This window comes from Podarcis liolepis (genome assembly GCF_965112155.1).
Source record: "Podarcis liolepis genome assembly, chromosome: 10".
Lineage (NCBI taxonomy): Eukaryota > Metazoa > Chordata > Lepidosauria > Squamata > Lacertidae > Podarcis > Podarcis liolepis.
In genome coordinates, this window is record NC_139562.1 from 30,726,241 (window position 1) to 30,753,340 (window position 27,100).

General features: G+C 44.0%; 1 protein-coding gene across 2 annotated transcripts in view; it reads left to right on the forward strand.

Annotated features, from left to right (window-relative positions):
• CACNA1I (calcium voltage-gated channel subunit alpha1 I) overlaps positions 1 to 27,100 on the forward strand; it is a 370,432-nt gene that overhangs the window by 223,605 nt on the left and 119,727 nt on the right. The window lies entirely within an intron of this gene.

Sequence of the window (27,100 nt, forward strand, 5' to 3'; positions counted from 1 at the left end):
CACGTGTCTCATTCCACCCTGAGCAAGGGGCCCGTAAGGATTTGCTAGTCAAATGGTTGGCGAGAATTCACTGCCTGCGTTGGTGGGCGCAGCTTTGCAGAATAGTTTCCTTTATAAAATGGGCTATATGAAGGGGAGAGCATTGTTGCTCCGAGGACCAGACTTCCCTCTCCATCCTGTAAGCACGCATAGAAACACTTTCCCCCCCTCACCATTGAGAATAATCATCTATCACCTGTATCCGCAACTCACTGGCTGAACTGGCAGTGGGTTCAAACCTGAGCAGACAGCAGGCCCCTTGCCTGAATGGTTGCAGCATTTATTTGCTTGTATTCAGCCTAGTGAGTCAGCACAGCATTGCCAGCCACCTGGCTTATTTTAAATCAGCCTCGATGCTTTATTGCCGTCTAGCAGCTTCTGTTGTCCTCGCCGTTTAGTCCAGCCGCAATCTTCAGCGCTGGCCAATTTCAAATGTCATACAGTCAAATTAAGTGGCATGTGCAAATGAGAAATTGTTTTCCCCTTTGAGAGACGCACCGGTCCTAAGCCCAAGGCCGGCCATTTCTGCATGTGAGCAGATAATATTCCCCATCATACTGAACCAAGAGTGAGCAAACGTCTGGGTTATAACCTCCTTGCAACTGAAAGTCTGGGACTTTGAAAGATGAATTTAAAAAGGGATCATTAGGTGAGTTCATAGAGGAGGAGTCTGACTACTGGTAATGATGGCAATACATAGCCTGCAGCTGCAGAGGATGTGTGCTACCGAGTCCCAGCTGCTAGAGAATGAAAATAGGAAAGGGCCATCACCTTTCTGTCCTGCCTGCAGGCTTCCTGGATACCTCTGATTTGCCACTATGGGAAAGACAACGCTGGACTTAGGTGGCCTTTGGTCTCATCCAGCAGGGCCCTTATGGTCCATGTCTACTCTGGACCCCCACCCCCACATAAGGAAACACAGCTTGTATCTATGGCCGTCTTTTGCTCTTGAAGCAAGTAATGCAAAAAAAGGAAAAAGGAAAAAAAGACACACAAAACGCAAAATGTATATTTCAGTTTAAAACTCATACCCTCTTGAAGGTATTCAGAATTGATTTCTGGATCCTTAATACCTGCCAAATAATCTACAGGTAACCCAGAGGGACCTGGGTGGCAGAGGGACCCGGGTGGCGCTGTGGGTTAAACCACAGAGCCTAGGACTTGCCGACCAGAAGGTCGGCGGTTCAAATCCCCGTGACGGGGTGAGCTCCCGTTTCTTGGTCCCAGCTCCTGCCAACCTAGCACGTCAAAGTGCAAGTAGATAAATAGGTACTCCTGCGGGAAGGTAAACGGTGTTTTCGCGTGCTGCTCTGGTTCGCCAGAAGCAGCTTTGTCATGCTGGCCACATGACCCGGAAGCTGTACACCGGCTCCCTCGGCCAATAAAGCGAGATGAGTGCCGCAACCCCAGAGTCGACCTAATGGACTGGACCTAATGGTCAGGGGTCCGTTTACCTTTACCTAATCCATGGGTGGGGGGGACAAGGCAAGCAGTTGGCCCAGTCAGAAGTCAATGAATCCCAAAAGACTAGGAGCAGCTAAATCTAGCTGTACCCCAAAATGCAGTTCAGCCTCTTATGCCAGCTCCAGAAAGACGTTTGATATAAATACCATCTGTTGTTAGGAATTCGTTTTCCCCAACAGCGCCTGCCTGCTCAACATATTCAGTCAGGCACTATCTCACAGCCTTGTTCCAACAAGCAGTTCAACATCCAAAGGCCCTCAACTTCATCCGAATGAAATCTATGCAGATGAGCCTGCAACTGTACAATGGGCTCGGTGTGCCCATGTGCCCTGGTCAGCTTGCATATTGCTATGCCATCCCAGTGATAGGAGAACATATGCTGGGAAAGGTTATGCTGCACAATCAAGGGCCGGCACACAACTTCCTGAGCAGACACGGCAGCCAACACTGATGCTAGACATTGCATTGACGTGACCATATGGACTAAAACAAAAGCTTCAGAATGCATTTCACTCATTTCATGGTGATATTTAAAAATGTGTGACCAAAATGATTATGTAGGGAGGAAGAATTATAGAATTGGAAGAGACCCAGTCCAACCCCCTGCGCAATACAGGAATCTCAATACACGGTCCCTCATCCAATTTGAAAGCATACTGGACCCTGCTTAACTTTGCAAATGTGATAGCAGTTGTATTGCTACACCACTATGAAAGCGCCTATGTTCAAATACTAGAAGCAAGCCACACAGGTGTGTTGGGAGAAATCCCATTTTCCTCCACTACAGATCTTTCCTTCCTTCCCTTCCTTCCTTCCTTCCTTCCTTCCTTCCTTCCTTCCTTTCAGCATCCATTCCATTATTTCTCAGTCCATGTTAACACAGCATTTAGTATTCCTGTGCATACATGAAAATATCCAGTGAACATTAGGAAAATAATGTTCCACCATTCATTTCCATTTCCATTCGGTCTTCTCCATTTCACAGCAATTTGCTTGTTTTGCTAGAGTCTTTCCCCCATTTCAATGGCTACTGATGTGAAACTTTACATTTGTTAATGTACATTGTGGCATGCAACAGACGCGCATAGCTCAGCCACCAACAATTCATTTACCTTCCCTGTGTGTTTTCTTTCAAAATTAATGACTTTCAAGAGGGGTCGCACTGTTAGTCTCCCGGAGCAAAAACGACTAAGAGTCCTGTGACACCATAAGGACAAAGTTAATAAAGTGGTTAATGGCTCAGCACAAAGTCATCTATAGCTGCAATTCTCACCATGTCTACTTAGAAGTAAGTGTCATTGAATTCAGTGGGGCTTATTGCCAGGTAAATGGGGTTAGGATTGCAGCCTATCTCACTAACTTAATTTCACATTTCAGTATAAACCCGCATCCAGTCTTGTTTCCCTCACTCTGGCACCAGGCAGGGCCAGTTTAGCACCCTGCTGATATTTGCACATTGTGTCCTGTATTGTATGAATTACTCCTGCCACTTAATTGCATATAAATCCTTTTTTTAAAAAAAATTGCAGCACTTTATTTCATAAACACATATTCTATTCAGAAAATAGCCATGTGTGCGTATGTTCGTGTGTCTGCTGAAATATAATGGCCCAAGCTAATTTCCATCTGAAAAGAGCAATAATGAATGATGCATTCCATTGGTTTTTAATATTCACAGTAAGAAGCATTCCTAACCCATTTTACGTCAGAGTAAGGCTCATTGAATTCGGTGGCACTTTCTTGTGAGTAAACATGGCTAGGATTGCAGCTTTTGTGCACTTAGTCTGTATCTAGCAGCAAACAACTTGCTCAAAATCAACAAACAACACTTCAGAAAACGGAAAAGCAATGAGGCATCTCTTGGGACAGCACCAATTATATATGAATTAATATTTAAATAACATATATGGCAAAGTAATATATGTATGGGTGCCTTTTTTGTTTAAAAAAAACACTTTTGCTGTAGAGAACTGAGGCAAAAATTGTTCACAGCAAGAGCCTGTGCCATGATGGGGGGTCTAAAGAGCAGATGGAAGGAAGTCCACATGACGTGTGCACCTACCAAAATGACTCCAAAAGCCATTGCTTCTGAATGGTACCTTGGAACTGTCTTCTGTTGCTTGTGATTCTGCCTATGAACTGATAACCGTTTATAATAAACAAAAGTTAACTCAGAACAATCTGAATCTTATCACATTGGAGGGAAATGTATCCTGGATTAATTGGACCTAGGATTGCGTAAACCGCCGTTAATATTGATGCTGATGTTCCCCTTAATTACAGTGAAGGCAGAATTAACTCCAGAGGTAGGGAAGGGTGGGAGGTGGGAGCCAAGGTGGTTCCAGATTTCCTAATTGCAGAGTGAAGCAGTAGCGTGAATGCACAAGCCCACATTGACTTGGGATACACTAATGAGCAGACCCAACAGAGCCTATGCATAAATTTCCATTGGTGTGTGTGTGTGTGTGTGTGTGTGTGTGTGTGTAGGTGTAGGGCTGCAATCCTATGTCTTTAACCTACAACAGATACAAACACTGGAAGCTAACTCAAACTTGATCCCCAAATTTGAACCAGCTCCAAGCGAGCCTGCCATGCTAGTTGTGACTTAGTTTCAAATCCCAAAGTGGAAGGCAACCTTTAATGCAGCTATCTTTATAGAGATATACCAGAGATTAATGGTAAAAAATGTGGCTCGTATTTCACAAAACAGATGTTAAAACCTGCTGCACAACCTTAATGTCATGAAGCCAGAATTAGATCTCATGTAGTCAAATTCAAGCTAACTTTACCCCACATCTAGAATGACTATCTCAGTGAACTTGTCCTAAAGATCCCTCACTTGGGGCTCTAATCTTTCTCCATCTCTTTAACTGCATTCTGGCTCATTCCTGCTTCCTAGCAAACAGCTCATACCAATTTCCCTTTCCACCACATTCCTCATAAGGTAGGCCTCCTTCACATGTAGCTATGATAGCCTGTGTGCTAGTGCTTGACTTACAAGAGGCCAGAGAAGATCTGGGCCCATTCCTTTTGTGACGTGCCCCATTAGATACTGTTTTCAGAAGTCTACCAAAGAACGATAGTCATTTCTCCTACAGTTCAAGTCAGGATAGCTCAGTTGGTAGAGCATGAGACTCTTAATGTCATTGGAGCCCCACATTGGGCAAAAGATTCCTGCGTTGCAGGGTGGTTGGAGCAGATGACCCTTGTGATCCTTTCCAACTCTACAATTCTATGATTCTATGACTGGTGGGAGCTATTTCCTCGTGGAGCACTCCCACATGGCTTTAGGGTGCTAAGTTGCTGATGGGGTCCATGAATGTTGCTCTTTCCTACATGATTGAAAGGGTGGGTGCTGATCATGAGGGACAGAGCCACACAATTGGCCCTGCTGATGTGTTTGCATCAGTCATATGCAAACAGCAGCAGTAAATGACATCCACAGCCACGGATCAGATATATAAGAAGATATTGGCAAGATCTTGTTCCATCAGCTCCTGAAGTCAGCCCAATAATATTTTGTGCCATATGTTTTCCATTAACATTTAAAAATGTAAGCCACCTCTGGTACCTTGTCAGAAAGGTGGTATGTAAACGTAAGGAGCAAATGATAAACAAATATTGGAGTGGAAGGAAATGCTGGCAACCTGACTTTTAGGATCCATGCTGCAAAGCACTCCTCGGAAGCAAGCAGCCTAAAACACCCCCACATGCAGGGTATCTCAGTAGAGCACGAGACTCTTAATCTCAGAGCTGTGGGTTCAAGCCCCACGTTGGGCAAAAAGATTCCTGCATTGCAGGGGGTTGGACTAAATGGCCCTCGTGGTCCCTTTAGAAATCTATGACTCTCTTTATAGCATTCTCATGAAAGAGAGACAGAAAGGGGAATGTTTGGTGTGAAATTACCTTGGCGTTTCGAAAGTCAAACTCCAAAGTTTCAATCATTACCTTTGAATTCCCAAGTTTACTTTGGGTGGGTGGGACTGAAAAGAGAGGCAGCATGTTCTCTTTTGAGAAGAGGCTACAGAACAGTAGATAGCTGCAATATCTCTGTCTGTGGGGATCACACCCTGTATGAAAATGAGGCATAACAACAAAACCAGTCATTTGTGGATAGTGCTCCACTGCAACATGCTCTAAGCTCTTAAGTTAGGTCAAGCTATAAATCTAAACTAAAATATATAAAACAACCCTCCTGGCTACATCCATAAGAGCAGATATGCCTATTTTGTTTACTCAGCTATCTTCCTTGTCTTCTCTCGCCTGCAAATTTTAAGAGTTACAGTTTTACCTAAATAAATCCCACTGTCTGTTCCTTGCCCTTCTCGCCCCCACTCCCCATGCAGTTTAGCAGCTTCAGGAGGAAGACTCCGCTGTCACTAAAAATGTACAGTTGCCATGGCAAAGAGAATTGACATCACTAGAACTTTATTATCTCTCTCCCCCCCCCCTTTCCTGGCTTATGGAGTGAATTTTAAAATAAAAGGCCCTAAATCAATATTTTCCTTCTTTGCCGTTTCCCTTAAGAAATCAGACAGCTCCTAAAATGAAAGCATTTGTTCGTGTGTGCAGACGTAGGGTTAAATAAAACATGCAACTGCAGAAAGAAATGATAAGTCTGGCATTTGGAGCCTCTCTCCAGTTGTTTGGTAGGATTAAGCTGCAGGATCCCAGGTGTGAACGTGGCCAGTCTTCGGCAGCTGTTGCCCAAACATGAAGCTGTTCCCTCTTCCACCTGTTTGTGACCTGATCTCCTGCAATGACTGGTTTTCTTTTCAAGGACTCACTTGTGGTTGATGGTACATGCCCAGCAACACCTTATCTTAAAGGAACTTATACACACAAATTATTGAGAACCAAAGTCCTTAAAGACACCTAAAGCTGAGCGTACAAAATCAGATGGCAATTTTGAAAAGGTAGCCCTATATTTCAGCAGATCTTCAATAGTGCTGTAGTGGTAGGGGTGGACAGATCCGTCAGCTTAAGTTTCTCTCTGTTTCTCATTTTTCCAGTAGTTAGTATTCCACATCTCCACATCAGTTGCTTAAAAATAAATAAGCCCTCTTGAAAATCCACCAGCATTTTAGTGCAAAATTCTCCCATTATACACATTTTTGCAAAGCAATTATCCATAATATAATGCATTGTTTAATGTTATGTATGCATGTATAAGCACACTTTACCCAGGTGCGTGCGTTTTACTTGGCTGGAGAAAACACTGCAAAACTCAGATAAGTTTGAATTTTGAAGGATGGCTGTGTTTTGGCTCACATATTGCATATTCGTTGGGTGCACCTTTAAAGGTGAACTGAATGTTCATAATTTCATTTGTTTATTTCATAAAATGCATACACCCCTCAAAGCAGTTTAGAAAAAGAATCAAACAATAAAATGATCAGCAAAACCAATCCATTCAAATCAATTTGCCTAAATTGAATCCCCCTCCCCATCCCTATGTAGTGATAAATTTTGAAGTGCAGGAGCTCATCGTAGCGGCTTCCTTAGCCACCCTGGCCCCAAGGGAGTGCAAAACGTCAAGCAGCAGTTATCACCCCTACCCATCTAAAAGGATTATTGGGATTTCAGTCCTAGGTATAGTTTCCAGTGGATTCAGTGGTGCTTGCTTTGACGGCATAGGTTCAACAGGTAGAATACACTGAGCTTTAACAAAAGACCTTCAACCAGTCAATTTTTAAAATTACATTTAGCTATAAATTAGAACTGCTAACAATCTTGCAAAGAAGTGCTAGCACAAAGGAGGAACCCCATCAAAGAAAAGGAAAAAAGTACCCAGCCTCTGCTTGGTTGTTTTCTTCCTTGTCTGACTTCCTCTATGTTAACATGCCGCAAACAAACATGAAAGCTTCATTATCACATCATTGACTTGTCAGAGCAAGGAAAGACTGTCAGTTATCAAAGCACCTTGGCAGATGATGTCATCACCCTTGCTCAGAAAGAAGTCCTGGAGCTGCACTCTTCATGCATCCCCTCCTCACTACATCACTGATCACCAGTTCAGGAGAGAGACCGATTCCCAACCTAGGAAGAGCATCTCCAAATGTACAGGTTACATTTTACCCTGCATTAGGCTTCATTTGGTTTTTGCTGCTTGCAAACATAAGAATTTGTTCTCCCTTTGGGATGCCTGTCTTGGCATTTGGTATGAGATATTAATGTATCTCTGCTAATGTGGAATGCATGATTCATGCTACCCACACTGAGTCACCAGCTAGCTGAACTGTCAGGGCGCCTAATCTTATTTCAGGTGAAACTTACCCATGTGTCGGGTTAAGATGCTTACTTTGCCTGTCTCGATGGGGGTGCCACCACTGACTATATATGGTAGCGTATAATCTCTGCCGAAAAGACATTTTCCAGACCAGAAAGAATAATTATATGTTACCTGTTCTGATGTCTGTGTCATATGTGCCAGTTTTTTGAAAATCCAGGAAACCCTTCTTTCTGACCTAGAAGACCTCTCCTGTACTCATTGTCCCCACTACTACTTCACACACATTAACGGTTAAGATCAGCGGGCAAGTGCTTTAATGTCTGCATGCATTCTAATCATAGTCCTCTGTGCATGCTAAAGTCAAGAGCACTCAGGTTGCATTATTTTTGCCTGGTTTTACAGCTAAACTGTAGACTGAAACATTATTATATTCCATCAGTTCAAATTATGCTTCCTTTGTCTTGCTTGCTGGCGGAATAGGGCAGCCCAGCTTTTCATAACAAGTGGGCCGCAAATGTATTTCAGCATGGAACCTGTGGGCTGCACACTACCTTATTGGGCAGCAAGGCCAAAATCTGACGCCCCCCCCCTGCCAACTCAGCCCTTATGCTACCTTGCCAAAGCTGGCTATGCGAGGCGCCAGGTTTTGAGAAGGAAGAATGAGGCTCTGGCCAGGTCCTAGAGCCTTTCCATCTCCTTCCCAAAGCTGGAAAAGTGCTAACAAGGCTTTGGGAATGAGGAAGGAGGACTCTAGGACCCAGTCAGAGCCCTCATGCCTCCTTCCCAAAGCCCAGCGTCTCCCTTACCCAGCTTTGGGAAGGCAGTTCGAGGCCTGCTTTGTTGTTTAGTCATGTCCGACAATTCGTGCCCCCATGGACCAGAGCACGCCAGGCACTCCTGTCTTCCACTGCCTCCCGCAGTTTGGTCAGACTCATGTTTGTAGCTTCAAGAACACTGTCCTGTAGGGGCCGTCAAATGTTGCTGAGGGCTGCCAAAAAATACGAGGGCCACATGTGGCTCTTGGGTTGCATGTTGGACCACTCTGTGGCAGAACATAAGAAGAGCCAGCTGGATCAGGTGAATGGCCCATCTAATCCAGCATCCTGCTCTCATAGTGGCCAACCAGGTGCCTGTGGGAAGCCTGCAAGCAGGACATGAGCGCGGCAGCACTTTGCTCACCTGTGATTCCCAGCAACTCACTGTGGAGGTAAAACATAGCCATTCTGACTAGTAGCCATTGATAGTGTAAACCACAAGCTGGCTTTTCAGGACTGTAATGTAAACACTGCTGCTGTTGTTGTTGTTTAGTCGTTTAGTCGCATCCGACTCTTCGTGACCCCCATGGACCAGAGCACGCCAGGCACTCCTGTCTTCCACTGCCTCCTGCAGTTTGGTCAGACTCATGCTGGTAGCTTCAAGAACACTGTTCAACCATCTCATCCTCTGTCATCCCCTTTTCCTTGTGCCCTCCATCTTTCCCTGGGTCTTTTCCAGGGAGTCTTCTCTTCTCATGAGGTGGCCAAAGTATTGGAGCCTCAGCTTCACGCTCTGTCCTTCCAGTGAGCACTCAGGGCTGATTTCCTTAAGAATGGATAGGTTTGATCTTCTTGCAGTCCATGGGACCCTCAAGAGCCTCCTCCAGCACCATAATTCAAAAGCATCAATTCTTCGGCGATCCGCTTTCTTTATGGTCCAGCTCTCACTTCCATACATCACTAAAAGGTCATAGTGGAGAGTTTTGACCAAACGTGATCCACCTGGAGCAGGAACCGGCAAGCCACTCCAGTATCCCTGCCAAGAAAATTCCATGCACAAAGACAAAGACAAACACTGCTGTTAGAGAATTAATATTTCATATTCGCAGCCTTCTGAATACCAACTCCTTCCAATGTTAGGCTTCATAGGGACTGCTGAACTACAGCTGATAAGTTTGATAACCCATTTCCTGTTTGCTAAAACTGGGGTTAGGAAGCACTCATGTTTCTCATATAACTTGTGGTGTTGTGCCCTGGTTCCTTGAGTCATCTGAGTACGTGTTACTGAACCCCTTACTGTCAGTGAACAGGCACCTCTGACATTGGTCTGCCCTAGCCCTTCTTGCTCTCTACTTGCGATACACTATAATTTTGGTGATCATAGGCTGTAATTTATTTAAGTTTGTACTTAATTGCATCCAACCGCATACGTGTGTTAACCATAGTCTTTATCAACCCTGCCCTTTTGTCTTGTTGCTTTCCCCTTTGTCTACTTTTTCAATTGCAAGCTTTTATCAGTGATCTGTGTTATTTAAAACTTTAAAATGTGTTAATTAAAGGTACAATAGGAAGATGAAGATGAGAGCAAGTACAATAAAACAATACTAATATAGGGAATGATCTAGCCAAAATTAAGCCCTGCAAGTCCTCGTTCTTAAAAGTACTTAAATCTAGCCTGATTTAATTTCAACCGAACAATAATTCACATCTATGGTTTGATTTCTTTTACAACTAAATTTGAATATTAAGAAATTATTAGATCAAGGGCAGCAATTAAGTGTTTTCAGGGGGGAAATCTGATTAACTAAAAAATTTGTCTAATCTACAACATGCTTTTGAGCCTTCATTCTATAATGAATCAGGACATGATTCATTACATGACAAACAGTGGGCAAGATCTTGGTAAACCTGTCGGTTCCATTTGGGGCCAGATTGGATAAAAAAAATTCCCCACTGATCCAGCATATTGCATGGATGGGAGCATGAGCATGCCTGCCCTCTCCACCTCAGCACTCCCTGTAAGGGATAGCATGTTCAAATGCATCCTGTATTTGAGATCCAATGCGCTCAGGCCAAAATTATGTGGTGGCTTTCTAATCCTGCCCCCCCCCCCCAGGAGATCAGTCATGAAGTTTTGACCTATGCATATTATATTTCATCTTATTTATTAGTTGCTGTACAAAAAAGGTTATCAGCATGTATATCGTATTTTGATATGCTGTCCCCATGTGGATCACCAGGGTCAATGGCGTTACGATTGGAGTGCCAGTGTACTCGTGCTTGGATGCCATTCATTCATTCAGTTTATCAGCCCTAAATAACAAGACCTCTGAGTGATGAACAAAGGAATCCACGCAGTGGGCTAGACTGGGATGTGAGCATTTTCCTGTCTGGCCTTTTGGCATTTTTGACAGCAGCGTATCTAAAGTACAAAAATAGTGCACAAATACAGAATAGTCTCCCTAGCCAAAAGTAGCTTTTAATCCCCCCCCCCCACAGAAAACTGACAGGACCCCTGCCCATGCTCTGCCCTGGGAGATTTCCTTTCCTTTCCAAGTCTCTCATCCTGGAGATCAGTTCCCAGCCTTTCACTCAGGGTTCTTCCACCAGCTAGACTGGTGACTGGGAGCGGCCGCCGAGACCACATAACACCAGTCTTGAAAGACCTACATTGGCTCCCAGTACGTTTCCGAGCACAATTCAAAGTGTTGGTGCTGACCTTTAAAGCCCTAAACAGCCTCGGTCCAGTATACCTGAAGGAGAGTCTCTCCCCCCCCCATTGTTCTGCCTGGACGCTGAGGTCTAGCGCCGAGGGCCTTCTGGAGGTTCCCTTGCTGCGATAAGCCAAGTTAAATGGAACCAGGCAGAGGGCCCTCTCAGTAGTGGCACCCGCCCTGTGGAACACCCTCCCATCAGATGTCAAAGAGAAAAACAACTATCAGACTTTTAGAAGACATCTGAAAGCAGCCCTGTTTAGGGAAGCTTTTAATGTTTAACAGACTATTGTGTTTAAATATTTTGTTGGAAGCTGCCCAGAGTGGCTGGGGAAACCCAGCCAGATGGGCAGGGTATAAATAATAAATTATTGTTATTGTTATTGTTGTTGTTATCTATTCGCCATTCTGTAGTTTAAGGAAAAATTGTTCCAGATTAACATCACATTGGTATATTGCACTAATTTTGTTTATTTTAATTCATAAGATACATAAGAATAGCTTCCCAATATGTTGGGCTTGTTAGCTGTGGAATTCTAGAATAGAATCAGTATACCAAGAATATCTCAGACAATTGTGTCTTGACCCCTTAATATTTTTTGTTAACATACAAACATGACATACGAATAACTCTGCATGGATTAATTTAATATATGGTTATCGCTGCAAGAGCATGTTCTGCAAAGCACAGAAGAGAATTGCCTATTCTGTCATTGGGAAAGGAAATTATACGGCCAATGCTGTGATGTCAAAACACTGGAATGAAAGAAGGAAGGCCAAATTTCCTAAGAATTTGACTTGTTTGTTAAATTAATTACTGACAAAACAAAACTCACCCTTCTGTTAATGTGAAACGTACATTTAATGTAATTTGTCTCATTATCCTTAATTAATGAAATGTAAAAGACATACACCCACAATCTAAAAGAAGTCTGTTTGGAAAATGCCCACGGTATCATTTCTTTGACAGAGGTTTGCAAGAATAGAGCAATAGGGGATAGTCAAAGCTTGACAGTTATAAAGAATCATTGATGTCATGTTTTTCAGCACGGAACACTTAAGTATATTTTCACAACAATAAATTAGAAGTCACACATTGGCATGGAGTGCTCAGATGCTTAAGAGGGTCACAAACCAGGCACCAAATGCGCCCAACGCTTTCAGCCTCACACTTGCAGGCTGCCACGCTATACCCTCTGACCTGAGATTAAGTGTTGGATTGCACTCTGCCAGTCACTTAACACCACTTGGAATATTTGAACACGAGTTGCTGGAAGCTGTGGGAGGGGAGCGTGCTCTTGTGCTGAAATCCTGCTTGGGAGTTTCCTATAGGTTGACTCTCATCTGAATTCTGTGCATGTTCCGTTGGAAGTAAGTTAGGAACAGAGGAAGCTGCCTTATATGAGTCAAGCCACTGGTCCAGCTCCCTGGGTATTTGTTGTCTACAGCTCTGGTCTTCAGTTGAGGGGTCAGGACCCTCTAGTACAGCGGTTCTCAACCTGTGGGTCCCCAGATGTTGTTGGACTACAACTCCCATCATCCCAGAGCTCTGGCCTTGCTAGCTAGGGGGGTGGGAGTTGTAGTTCAACAATATCTGGGGACCCACAGGTTGAGAAAGGCTGCTCCTAGTGGGCTGCTGCCTGATTCAAGGTGGCTTGCGACAGGAGAATAACCATCATGCAAATATATGGTAAAAGATTGAGAAGTGGGTCCTCAAATGCATGGCGTTTGAAAGCAGATGCTGAATTTCAAAAAGCTGAAGATACCTGGTCAGTACTGACTAGCAGTAGCTTTCCAGGATTTCAGACAGGGCAAATTCCCAGCCCTACCTGGAGATGCCAAGGATGGAATCTGGGACCTTTGGGCAAAACAGACCACCACTGAGCCACAGACCTGAGTTCAGCAGGTCTTACTCTCAAATAAGTTTTCAATAAGGATTGCAACCTGTTATTTTTAAAACTGGGCTTTGCAGGATGCCAGGATCAATTTTCGGAAACCAAGGCAGCATTTAGGCACCTGACTTCTTTTATCTTTCAAAGAACTATCTGGGTTGCCAGAGTTCTTTTGTTTTTGGTGTGTGTTTTCCCCCTTTTAGAAATCCGTCTCAGCTCAAAAACCGGAGCAGCCACCCCACTCCACCCCTGAGAGCTGTGCAATCCACACTAAGTCAGTCGCCACTTGGAGTGACTGCTTATGCCTCCGCACATTAGCTTCAAAGCATCGCTGCCACTCTTAATGGAGTCTGGCATTTCCCTTCTATGTTTTGGGAGAAATCTGAACAGAACAGGGGTGTGAAATAAGTTCTGGGCATCGAGGGATGGGTGTCGAGAAATAAACAAATCCCTGATTAAATAATAAAAAAACCTGCTTACTCAATTAAGCTATTCACTACTTGGGGTGTTGAGCTTCTCAGCTTCAGGACTGAACACTAAAGTAACTGTGTAATTAGTAATTAATTTTTCACTCCCAGAAGATATGTCTTATTCAGTGCTAGGAGAAGAAACAGAGTAAAGAAGAAAGGGGGGGAAACACCCTCTATTGGTAAGAAAGAAAGCTGGAAGGGCCGAAATTACACCCTGTCTCCTGGCTCTGATGTCTTCAGAAAGCTATATTCAGAGCAGGAGCTTGGGAATGAGGGTAGGCAGGGACCTTAATGAGGGCTGCTGCCAGCCCTGTGATTAGAGCACTCCACCAAGGGTGCTTCTGCAACTCCTTGGCTGCAGAAGAGAGTGGTAATGAGAGCAGAGCTAGACAGGTGGGGTAGCTGAATTGGGAGAAGAAATGGACTGGGGGGGAGAGGGGGAGAGTTGAGTGCAACAGAAATGTGTTGGTCAGGCCAAGATAGGCATGATCAAGTCAGTGGAGGATAAATTTAGGAAGGACTGAAGATCACATATGCCAGCTGTGATCTCTCCAAGTAGAAGCCCAAGCCAATTTATAAGTCACTAGCCATCTCATGCCTGACATGAAACCCCCAAATCAGTTTGAAATCAGTGGTTAAATCGGTGCAGCTTTGAAATGTTTAGTCTGCCATCTTGATTCAAAATTGTGTCCAAACATAGACAGAAATCTGCTGCTTGGTTTCAGGAACCGTCACACAAAAGTTGGTTCTATTTTAAGAGATGTCCAAATACATAGGAAACAGAAAACTTTCCAAAATATATAGGATAAGTTGCGCTTTAAATCATGCTCAGAAAAAGAACAACAGCCAGTGGGCATGCTAGCACAGATCAGTCACATTCCTTTCCCTGCCTGTGAGAGGTCAACATGATTAACACTGTGAAATGGCCAACATGATTAACACAGGCAATCATGTGAGAGCCTTATCTATTTGAGAGGCAGGGGAGCTGTGTTCTGCTGCATTTGTGGTGTCAAGCTTAGGCATGATTTGAGTAGATGTTGTTCCCAATCTGGACCAGTCTCTGGTTGTTACTTCCAGGGCTCTTTGCCTCTTTTGCTTTGCAGATGAGCCGTGGTGCACACTTTTCATAACGAGGTCTGATGGTGTGTGTCTTGTGTGACACTCACCACCCACTTAAGCAATTTAGCCGCTTGTTTGCTCTCTTGCCCGCCCTTCTCTTGCTCCGCCGTGTCATTGCCATTAGCACTAATGGGGCACACTAACCAGACAGTAATGGACTCTTAAAGGGATGGCAGGCTGGGAAGTTTAAGCTGCTTCTACGTTCCTCCCCACCCAGCCTTTTGTTATTGGAGCGGCCATCAGATTAGTTTTCAGGGCTTGGGACTAGGATGGTTGTTTTCTTCCTCGGGTAAAGATTTCCCTGAGCGATGAGAATGAAGAAGAAGAATAGTTGCTAAAATTGCAGATACATATGGCTGTTGTTTTTTTAATGTCCTTAGCTGCTAGAGGGCAGGTGAAGCATATGCTAGAAAACAAAAAGGAGCACAGCAGGAAAGGAGAGGGAGCAGGGTGATGCCCAAGGTCAGCAGACACAGCAGCTGCGCTTATAGTCACGCTAGCGCCAAGTGAGGACCCATAGAGCAATCCTTGGGCTTACAATGAAAAAAGGCACATGAAGCTATCTACCCCAGTATCCTGATTGGCAGCAGCCCTCCAAGGGTTCAGCCAGAGGGTTTGTTTTAATTCCACTCCTGTTACGTGAGGGTTTTTGTTTGTTCTCAAGAGGAGATAGGAGGAATTGAACCCGTTAATTGAAGGCTGTTTTGCAGTTGTACGTTCTTCCGCTCTTCCTCGGTAGCATGTTGGACGCCTTCCAACCTGAGGGGCTCATCTTCCAGCATCTTAATTTTTATATGCCTGTTGTCTTTGTCCATGGAGTTTTCTTGGCAGGGATACTGGAGTGGCTTGCCGGTTCCTGCTCCAGGTGGATCACGTTTGGTTAAAACTCTCCACTATGACTTGTCCATCTTGGGTGGCCCTGCACAGCATAGCTCATAGTTTCTGTGAGTTATTCAAGCCCCTTCGCCACGGCAAGGCAGTGATCCATGAAGGGGACTCCTGTTATCTGAGGGTTTTTGTTTGTTCTCAAGAGGAGATAGGAGGAATTGAACCTGGGAATTGAAGGCTGTTTTGCAGTTGTACGTTCCTAGCTCCAATTCCTGCATTGCAGGGGGCTGGAGCAGATGACCCCTTGGGACCTTTCCCTCTTTGCAATTTTATTATTCTACCTATGGGTCTTTCCAGATGCATGTGTTTGGTGCAAGTGTCCCTTTTTCACAGGGAAAGATGCTTATGACAGTTCATACCATCTAGTGTAGTATTGTCAGGAACGACTGGCCAGCAGCTATCCCCACCCACCCACACCAGCAATGTCCTGCAATTTTGTGGAGTTCTTCTTTTGATAAAATACATTTGTTTTAAAGTTGTAAATCATCGTCTCCAGTAGTGGAGCACACAATTTTCCTCTTTGTTCTAAGCAGGGAGCAGAAAAGAGCTCTCTCCCCAACTCTTTCCCATCCATAGGGACAGGGTATTGTGCTACTGACTCAGGATCCATGCTTGTGTGTTTATAAAGCTTTCAGGAAAGGGCAGACTTTTAAAACCATTTTAAAGGCCAAACAGTGATGAGGATGGAAATGTGAAAAGAAATTCAATATAAGGTAGGATTTGAATACAGAGCATGCAGGGGAGATAAAGCAACAAAGAGTTTTGTGGCACTTATATAGAATAGCAAATTTCTTAATGCCTAAGCATCTGTTGACTACAGTTCACTTCATCAGATGTAACCCCTCTGGAAACTGAGAAGAAGATAATGTCAGAAACTGGAGATGAATGTTAATGTCAGAATTTTCTGGAGCAAATGCTTTATTGATTTTGACAGTTGACAACGCATATGGTAAAAAATACCAAACAAGCCTGGCAAACTGTGTTCCCCACCTCTTCGTTCCTCCCGTTTTTCACTCTTCATTGCCCCTTTTGTGCGTCTCAAAATGACTAACCAGCCTGTTCTTTAGAGCACAGGCAAAACTGAAGTAACTTTCTTTGACGAGAGCCTCTGGCCCTGCCTGAGAGATGTCACTGTGGATTCTTCATATGCTGTGCCAAGGCCCCAATGATTAATGCTGCGTGCCTGACAAGTTGTGTCAACTGTTCTGTGGGTTGCAAGCTAAAAGCTGACCTCAGCAAATGGGGTGGGAAAGAGGGCAAAGAGACTTCTTCCTATGGGATTTTCAGTCTTACTCCATCTACAATAAGGAACTCTGTTGCAGCTGCAGATCTCCAGGACACAGCTGCAAATTATATATGGAAATGTATAGAAGTAAAAAAACAAATGTGCTTCTGGACACCAACATACTGCATATTCAAGACAATTGAGTAAAAAAACTTCCAGAGGAGTTGCATTTTAGCCTATTACAGGGTGGGGAAACCAGAGACTGTAGCATCCTAAATTTTTGATTGCATAGCTTTTGTGGACTAGCATCCTGTTCATCTGATGAAGTGGAATCTAGTCCATGAAAGCTTGTGGCATCACAGTTGTGTTAGTCTTTAAGGTACTGCAGGACTTGTTTCCACTCCACTGCTGATAGAACCTGCTCACCTCAAATACTTGGGATTTGAGAGCAGGACTTTCAAGTCCAAGTCTGGCTTCCAAAGAGGCTGACTTCCCAGCACCTCTGTATTTCATCATTAATTACGGTACCATCAATTGCTTTCATTTCTCACTTCTTGCCATCATTCCTTATTCCTGCAGCAACTCCTTTCTGTGAAATGTCTATTCCTACTGGAAAAAAGTACACTTCTTGCTCCTTACATTTTTCAGCAAAATCAGGGTTTAAAAAAACCAGTATTTCTCCTGATTAAGGTAAAGGTAAAGGGACCCCTGACCATTAGGTCCAGTCGTGGCCAACTCTGGGGTTGCGGCGCTCATCTCGCTTTATTGGCCGAGGGAGCCGGCGTACAGCTTCCGGGTCATGTGACCAGCATGACTGATTTTTTCTCCTGATTAATGACTAGTTAATTGAACTAGTTAACTAGTTAAAATGCTTATTATTATTGATTTATTAATGGCCTTCTATAACACCGTCTTAAGGCAATCTACATATAATTTAAAACAGTTAAAAACACAAATACATTGAAAACAAAAACAAAACCCTAACAAATGGACACTTGTGGTAAAGACCCATTTATCCAGCTGGGAAAATATGTGGGAACAAAAATATATTCAGATGTTTCTAGAAAGCGCAGATAGTGGACGCTGGTCATATTTTGACGGGAATGCTATTCCACAGATTGGGGAAAGCCACATTAAAAGCCCTACTCTGAGTTACTGTGGAGCAGGCTTCTGAGATCTTTGGAACTTGCAGAAGAAACCCTCCTACAGACTGCAGCAATCTACAAACTGTATGAGGGATACAGGTGGTCTCTCAAGTAACCAGGTCCTGAGCTATCTAGGGACCTTTATGTTAGCACCAACACCTTGAACTTGGCCCAGTAATAGATTGGAAGTCAACCTGCCAATTGGATTCCAAGTCAGAAACTAGACAAATGATAAGAGCAGGCTCAGGTCTGGATCCCTCTCCTGCCCACTACAAATGACACACCTCATCCTCCCTCTTTGCAGCTATTTGGTGGGGACCTCAGTTCCCAAGCCTGCTGCTGAATGACCTTTTTGGGTGCAAGCACGTAACTACTTGAGACTAGCAGAATGTAGTGAAGGAAATTGCCAGATTGCTTTCTGAACGATTTTGTTTTGTAGATAACTTGTCAGGTTCAAAGCAAAGCCTCATCCCCACGGAAGAGTCAGGATTGCACCAAGGGTATTATCTTCCGAAAGAGATTGGTGCCATGATCCAAAAGGAAAGTGGTAGAGGAATGCTGCATGCGTTAAATTACCTTACAGGCTCTGTGCTCAGATCCTTTAGCAGAGGACTTTCCCCTCCACTTTAAAAGTGGTTAAGCTTCCTAATCCGTTCGTGTATATATTTGCTTAAATGGTTTATTAACCGCCAGTGAGTTGCCTTCTGCATACAGAGAGATGGTGTTGGCTTTCTGATGCAGATAAGGACAATAGGATGAGAGAGTAATAAGTTTTGGATTCATCCCAACTTTGATGCCCTTAACTCCCTGGGGACAGTTGTTCAGTGCAAGCACAAAAAAGTTTGTTTCTCATGTTCAGTAAATGTAATGTGTCTGACTATAAATGAAGGCATTCCTTGTGGTCGCAAGCAGAATTATACCTCACATTTAAAATGTGGTGGGGCGGTATCTCCTACTGTCAAGCTGAACGAAGGAGGTAGAAGCTATATTTTAAAAGTGTGACAGGCTGCATAGCTTGTCCGTCCTACAAGATCCAACTCCCTCTGATTATTTCTCTGTGATTCTGGCTTGTGCATTTATAGCTATAGATATATTCTTGTAAATTTTAAAATACATGTGCTTCATATCGTACTGCTAAAAACACCTTAAAATATAGTCAGTATTTAGGAAAGGATGTGTTTAGCTGCTACACTTTATTACTATATATTTTGGAAAGTTGTTTGTTCATCTGTTCATTTTGCATTTGGGCACTTCCTACGGTATTGCAACCAAATTTTGCATGGTGGTTCTCAGTGAAAGATCTCCAGAGCTCCCACTGAAAAATATGCACGTTTGTCTTCATTTACATGTCAATAACTTAACTAAAAGATATTTTTAAGGGACATCAATTTTAGCTGGAACAGTGTAACTGATTTGAAAAATCTGCTGCTCTAAGTTGGCGGTTTTATTGAGCAGTCAGTTATTTTCCCTATTTTTGTTTGCATATGAATCTAAGCTTTTACATGTGAATTGAGTCTCCTGTATATGCTTGGGGTGGAAAATGGGTGAATGTGCAGTTATTTATCCAGCCAGCATTGATCACACTCAGAATAGACACACTTAAATGAATGGATTTAATTAACTAAGTTTCATTAATTTCAGTGGGTCTACTCTAAGTAAAAAATAGTTGGCTACAATCCTCTATATTCCCTCACCCCCATTTCTGTTTACATGATCAGCCTCTGCTCAGGTTTTCTCTTCCTTTTAATGAGCCTTCCATGTCTCTCTGAGTTATTTTTGTTTAACAGGAGCTCGAATATTTTTTATTGGCTGCGCAAAATCCCATCTGCCTCTCTCTGTGAGCTCCAGGGGGGGCTGCATCTATGCCACTGCATTTCAGGAAACGACTCATTTCACTCTATTACTCCAAATGTGAGCAAACAAGAAAAGGGATAGATGTGGTTGCAGAGGCTGGAGGGGGGCAAGAGATGGAAAGGGAGTGTGGAGAGGGAAGGAGAAAACAATCACAACACATCGACAGGTTGACCTGATTGCTTTGGAACATTTGTCCCTCCGACAAGTCCCTTTGTGAAAGGTTTTGACACATGCTCTCTTTATCTTTTGGACTGGGAGCAGCGCTGAGTGACGGATCACAGGGAGCAGACAGCCTTTGGGTTAGATGCACGGGAGGACAAGGCTAGGGCCTAGCGCTGAGCAAGAAGAGCTGATTCAGCAACCGGAGCAAACTTTGATAGTTAATAATGCATGAAGTGAATTAGGTGCTGACAGCTCTCAAGCTTGGAACCTTCGCTATGTAATTATGTACTGTTGAACTTACAAAATGTCTTATTTTTGGAAAAGAGTCGGAGCACATTATAATTAAGCATTCATGTAGCACTTCTGATCTGCAGAGTGTTTGATAAGCTTCATCTTTGCTGTAACCCCATGAAATAGTTCACCCATTTTACAGACGGGAAGCTGAAGCTGAGAGAGCTGCGATTGGCCTCAGTGAATGCCGGGCTGTCTGAAGCTGGGATTTGAACTTATGTTTCTTAGAATCAAACACACTAGAATGCAGAAATGTTCTGTTGCCCCATTTATGTTCCCCTCCTTTTGTAAGTATGTTGGTCAATTGCAATAAAGCCAACATAGAATCAGCTGGCACATTTCTTGCATTGTAAGCATTTGTGGGCCTGAGCCTGCTTTGTTAGATGCATATATATATATATATATATATATGCAATATAATATATATGTATATATACACACACACACAGAGAGAGAGAGAGAGAGAGAGAGAGAGAAGGAGGAAATAAAAAAAATATGGTTTTCCCCTTTTTCTTTTTACAAAGTGAGAGGGAAAGGTCAATACAAGAGATAGCTATTGGTATGTTATAGTTGTATTCAGAGCACACATTAATACAGAATCCAGTCTGATGACTAGGCACAGAATGATCAATAACACGAGCCAAGACAATTTCTTCTTGTAATGAGCTAGCCGTATCCTGCGTTTGTTGAGGCTGAATCCCAAAGTGTCAAATTTGCTAAGGCATTCCAGTTTGGCAGCTTCATGTTGGTGGACTCTGTTTGAGGTTGTTGTTTTTTTTAACGTTTATTAATATCTGATTCGTTTCCATGTATCCCTTTATGTAAAGACCTGGCTAGTCAGCCTATGCAAACAGCAAAAGGGCACTGCTGGCAGATGACAGCATATATTGTGTTAGATTAGAAGATGTGTAGTTGATTGTTCTTAGGGGGATCTCCTTGCTGAGAAGAATTTGCTTCAAAATGGCCCCTGGCCTGTAAATGCAGTAGGCATGAGGACTGAAGCATTTCCTGTTGGGAAATAACTGGGGAATACAGGTTAATCCTGAAGTCCCACATCTGTGGGGAACTGCAAAGAAAAAAATGGCTGATCCTGAATTTGAAAATAGCAGGAGGGGCTTTGAACTTAGTCTTTAGCCCAAACAGTCCACCAGCAGAGTTTAAAACATAGATCTGTGCAGCATTTGTAAAGTATGGGGGATATCTGTTGTTAGACCTTTAAATGTCCCGCTATTGAGCACTTACAATTCTCACCTGGCTCTGCCCCTCTTGGAGTGCATAGACAACAACATTTAGTAAGTTTAAATGCTTTACTTGTAGTAATCACAGGTCTCACTCGTGCATTGTTCAGTGCTACAGCAGAAACAACACAAACAAACAAAAGAACTTGGTCTCAAACATGTGGTCTGATTCTGAAGCACCAGCCTCGGACATGTGCTCAGCTTACATGGCTCAAGAAGAAGAGAGGGAAAGGAACAGGAAACAAGCCTTTTTTCCTTCCTCCCCAAAGGTGAGGGGTCATAACCAATCTGACTCTCCTCTGTGGTTTTTAACGCCTTTCTTACTGGCAATTATGCAGTTTTGATTGGCTTCATAAATCTCCCACATTTTCCCTGTGCTGTTATCTTGGAATAAGGACACTGGTGAATAGACTTTCTTGTAACATATTCCTCTTAAGAATAAGTATGTTTGCTTAAATTACAGTGGCTTCGGGTAATGAGGAGACTATGGTGGGTTCTCTAATTCCTTGTGGATACACATGGCAACCGTCAGGAGAATTCTGCCCTCTGCCCTCTTCCCTGATGGTGCGAGAGAGGAATGAGGCAAGCGATAGTATGCAAGCATACCCACAAATGCAGAGGAAGGATTTGCACATACACGTTGACTGCTTGACGAATGCAGCATCAAACACTGACTTCCATCCGTGATTGGACAATTCTGAGGTGACGGTTCTTCTGTCTGGGGCATTGTGCGTTCTCCCAGTGCCTTGTACACAACAGCGCTGAAAATGCATTACAATACATCAAATGATGTGCATGCATGAGTGAACCAGACCTGAGGCTTCTCAAGATGCAAGGCAGGAGATCCATTGCTGTCTTCCAGTTGAATAGATTGATGCACTTAGAAAAAGCACTCTCAGAGCATAGCAGCACTTGTTTGACATGCTCGTGCTTGAAGTGAGTCCACTGGCATACATGCTCATTTTAGTTGTGAGACCTGGGTGGTTGGGGGCAAAATGGAGGCTTTCTACACACAAAGCATGGGCTTCACCACTGAGCGATGGCCCCCTTCTCAAATAGGGTTTGGTTCTTGAACTCATCAGTCAGTCATTTGCCAACTTAAATGCACTTGTTGTTGGCCTGGCTAACTTTTAGGATTAGAGTTGTTGCTAGAGTTGTCCTGAGAATGTAGAAGCATCCTTGGGAAAGGTCTAGGTGTATTCCTCTTCTCTTAGTGGGTATTTGAAAGGTGCTTTTTGTGGATACTAATTCACACACCCCTGGGCTGTGGAATGCCCTGTCACTCTTCCTCAAGGGCCCAGGCAAGACCAAGTATTTCCCCACCACTCAATGAACGGGCACACAAATATTCATCGGTGAAGTATTACAGATGAACTGTTTCTTACAGCGTGCCAAGGAAAAAGGGCTTTGTGTAAGCAGACTCCTGCGTTCACCATGAAAGAGCAGGACAAAACCATATTTCAGTGGAGCCAGTTCATTAACTGGTTAAAATACCTATGACAGTATTTCAGTGCATGTGGCATTTTGATGCAATTTAATGAAGGAGAAAAGGCTTTGTTGTCAAACTCTCACAGACAAACCATTTATTGTTTGGAAAGTGCATCACCTGTTTGGGAAAAAGAACATAAATTGTTTATGACAGTGCCATCAGCCCTGCAAATTCTTCCACAGGGGACCGCACTGAATTTTAACATGATTCATGAATTAATTGATTAATTATACCAATTAATTCTATCAGCTCTAATCCCTTTTGATCTGAATGTTCAGGAGCAAGGCTTCAGAGATTTGGGTTCTCCTTTTGATCCCCTTTCCTGTGACACTCAGCCTCATTCCTTGCTTCTCTAAAGAGGAGCTGGCGATAGCTGACGTGCCTGCCATAAAGAGGGGTTTAAGAACATATGGAGAGGCCTGCTGGAATAGACCAGATGTTCATTCGGTTCCCCACAGTGGCAAACTAGATGCTTCCAAAGCAGCTCACAAGTAGGCCATGGAAGCCATCAGCCAGCCCTCCCCACAGCGCTTTCCGGTTCAGACCCACCATTAGACAGAGGGAGGAAGCAGCCACCTCGGGCTGCAGATCCCGAGTAGCAGGAAGCAGCATTGAGGTCTTGGAGGAGAGACCTGTATATGCTGTACTGTCTGTCTACCCAGCATCCCCTAAGGTAGCCTTCTGCCCTCAGGTGCACTGTCCTGTTGCTGGAGCAAGATTCAGCTGCCAGTCCTATCAGCTTCTGCACGTAGGAATAGAGGAAGTTGCCTTATACTATGTCAAACCATTGGCCCATCTACCTCAATATTGTCTTCGCTGATTAACGTAAGAACAGCCTGCTGGATCAGGCCAATGGCCCATCTAATCCAGCATCCTTTTCTCATGGTGGCCAACCAGATGTTGGTGGGGAACTAGCATCAGCTCTCCAGGATTTTAGATAGGGATCACACTCAACTCTTCCTGGAAATACTGTGAAGTAGGTGATCTACAGCTGAGCTACAGCCCTTCCCCAAGGAAGCGGGGGCAGAACCATCTTGTCATTCATCCCAGGCAGCCAAATGTCTGAAGCCAGCCCTGAGCACCTGACATTCCATGGCATACAGCCTCCAAACATTTTTACAGGTTCTTTCTTTATAGATGCAAACTAAAGTAAAAGAAGCCATGTTCTAAGTCGTTGCCCTGTAAGAGGCAAACATGCCACTCCCCCCCCCCCTTATAGCAGTCAGGCCAATTAGTATAAGCCATTGTAATGACTGACAGGCACCCAGGAGCTTAATTTGTTTTAAATTAAAATGGTTCATTATTAACTTTAAGTGGCACGTTCATCTAGTTGTAAATAGGTTGTTTCCATTTCAGGTTGACTTTGAGGCTTTCCCTCCACACCCTCATTTCAGATTAAAAAAATGGTTTCTCCATTCTGGTCTTAAAATGCATTGGCTTTGTATTAAGTGACCTTTATTGCAATGGAATAGTACATCTAAATGGGAGCATTTTGAAGTGATAGTGCCCCGAAAAATGGAAGAGTCACTTCTCTTCACCCCTTAATGATTTTTTAAAAAAGAAAAGAAACAAAATATTTCCTTTTTAACAGCTCTCAGGTTGAGGGGTCTATGCTAGGTCATTGTCACTGTCTGAGCCGGCCCTCAGCCTCCTCCACACCACAGTCAGCAGTGCGCACCCTGCTGCTTCTTGAAACTGCTCTGCTTTAAAGGTTATTCAGGGGAAAATCCTGCTGCGTAGGCTGCAAGGTTTTGTGAAAGCCCAGATACTCTGTTTGTCTGTGTTTCCCTTAATTGGGGTGCAGCAGGTCAAGCCTGCAATAGAGATGCAGCCATACCTGAAACAAGACTTTCACCTCATCGAAGCCAGCAGAGATTTTGTTATTGACTTCCAGCGAGGGCACTTGGCACAAATCTCCTCCAGGGAAGATTCATAAAATCCAAAGTCACTCTAAGGCTGCAATCCTATGCACACATTTGCTTGAGCTCACAGACTTATATCTGAGCACATAGGATTGGCCTGCTGGGGCATTTTCACACAGGGTGCTTAAAGTGACTCTTTCCTCTTTCAGTTTGTGCTGTGAATGCCCACCCTCTCTCCGCATCCAGTCGTTTATCAGAATGCACATTTGCATTACATAAATGTCTCTCTTCCACTCTCCCTTCTGCCTTAACAAGGACCAGACATGCTCATAAATAGCATACAAGGAGCTCTCAAAGACCACTTAAGTTGCATGTCCAAAAGTACTCTATAAGCCAATCTCTCTGTCTCCCTGTGACTAAGATGGAATGAGACCATGGGCCAGTCAGGCTTCATGAGCCTCTGTTCCACTCAGGATTAGACCTGTATAACCACATGTTTCTCTTTCCACATAAGACTCCTCAGCTCCTGCTATACCCTTTCCTTATGCAATTATGGAAAGCTCTGTGCTTGGCAACCACCTCAGCTCCAAACCAAACCCCTCTCTCTGACTTGGGTTCCTCTAGCTTGATTCTCTATCCTCCCCACTCCCCCTACCTAAGATATTAGGACCCCACCTTTCAAGGGGGCTAGCAATAAATGAAAACACTTAAGACTTTTAAAGAAGTTAATGGTGACTTATGAAGGCTCTGTGGGAAATGTCACCTTCTTCAGGCCTTGTACTCCCTTGCTTCTGGTGTTTCAATTAGTTTTCCTTGAAGGTTTCAAGGTGCCCATCCGAGGCCTCCTCTTGAATCCCTCATCCCAGCTCACATTTCCTTCCTGCACTTATTTCCTCCAGCATAGTCAGCTGAGAGAAGTCTGCTTAGTCTTCCTTGGGAATGGCCTGATGGTGAGAAAATCAACTTTTAATAAGCCCTGAGAGGCAGATCCAGACACTACTGCCTACATGCATTCAGTTTCTAGTCCCCTCATGTCCCTCCGTTATTTGCCTTCTGGCATACCAGTCCTTCCTAAAACGTTATTGGAGCCAAACTGGGTGAAGTAAGGATATATCATCCTATGTGCATGGTTCATTCAGAGCACAGGACTTGCTCAGCTTTGCTTGATGCTAGGTGGAGATGGTTTAGGCTCCTAATGCCAGTCAGTCCAGCCCAGTAGGAATGGGACAAATGTGCCTTCTCAAAGATGAAAGGCAGCAGGGTGGAAAGAACCCACTGCAGTTTATCTCCCCCGAGCAGTTCAGGGTGCCGTGTATGCCCTTAGCAAAGAAAAAAGTTGGAATTTGGATATGTATGGAATGAGTGAGCAGGAAAGAACCATCACAGAACATAGGGGTGGGCTATGAACAAGGATGACAGCATTATTTTACAGTGGGCTGAAACGTCATGTGAGTGTATTATTCTGGCAGTTGTTCTGGTAAGCCAGTTTTTAGCAGGGGGCATAGTTCCACTTGAGCAAGGGCTGAAGAGTCAGAACTATTAGGAAGCTAAGATGCAGGTGAAGTGCTCCATTGGCCACCCCTCCCAGAGGGAACAGCAACAGATGCTCCACCTCGCCTTTTGTTCATTAGCTGTTCAGTTCTGTGCATGATCCAAGACAACAGAAAACAGAACTAAAGAGTTCAGATTTTCTCCTGTCCTGTTCTGACCATGAGCCCACAGGGCTTATGAAAGTTGTCTGACGGTGGCTCACCTGGTCAATTGTTAAGTCACATACAGTAGTTAGGGAGATTGTAGTGGCAGGCTGGAATTTCAGGACCTTGGATAGATGCAAGTGAACATATTGCTCTGTATGAGCTCTGGACCTCAACTGAGATCCTTTATCTTCCCTGGGCTAGATCACCCCTCCAAGGCTCTGCTCCTTTCCTGACCAGCAGAACATTAAAGGGACATTCTTCTGTCCCAGAGCTTGCCACGCAATTACTTACCAGACATCTCCCACCTTGGGTGTTGCTTTCCCTTGTTGCCAAACAGGTATGGGGCTGGGGAGGATGAGGCTCCTATTGTAAAGGGGAAAGGTTCCTCACGGGAATCTGACTCAGGAGTGCTCTCTTGGGGGTCTTGAAGATCTAAAGTTTTGATTCACAGTGCTCTTGGCTGATAGGCTTTAATTCAGGCTCAGTGTTGGACCCTGTCTGGGTTCAGCATCAATGCAGCTTTACGCTGCTGGTCTTTCAGTCTCGGCTGTGTTCCTTCCTCTC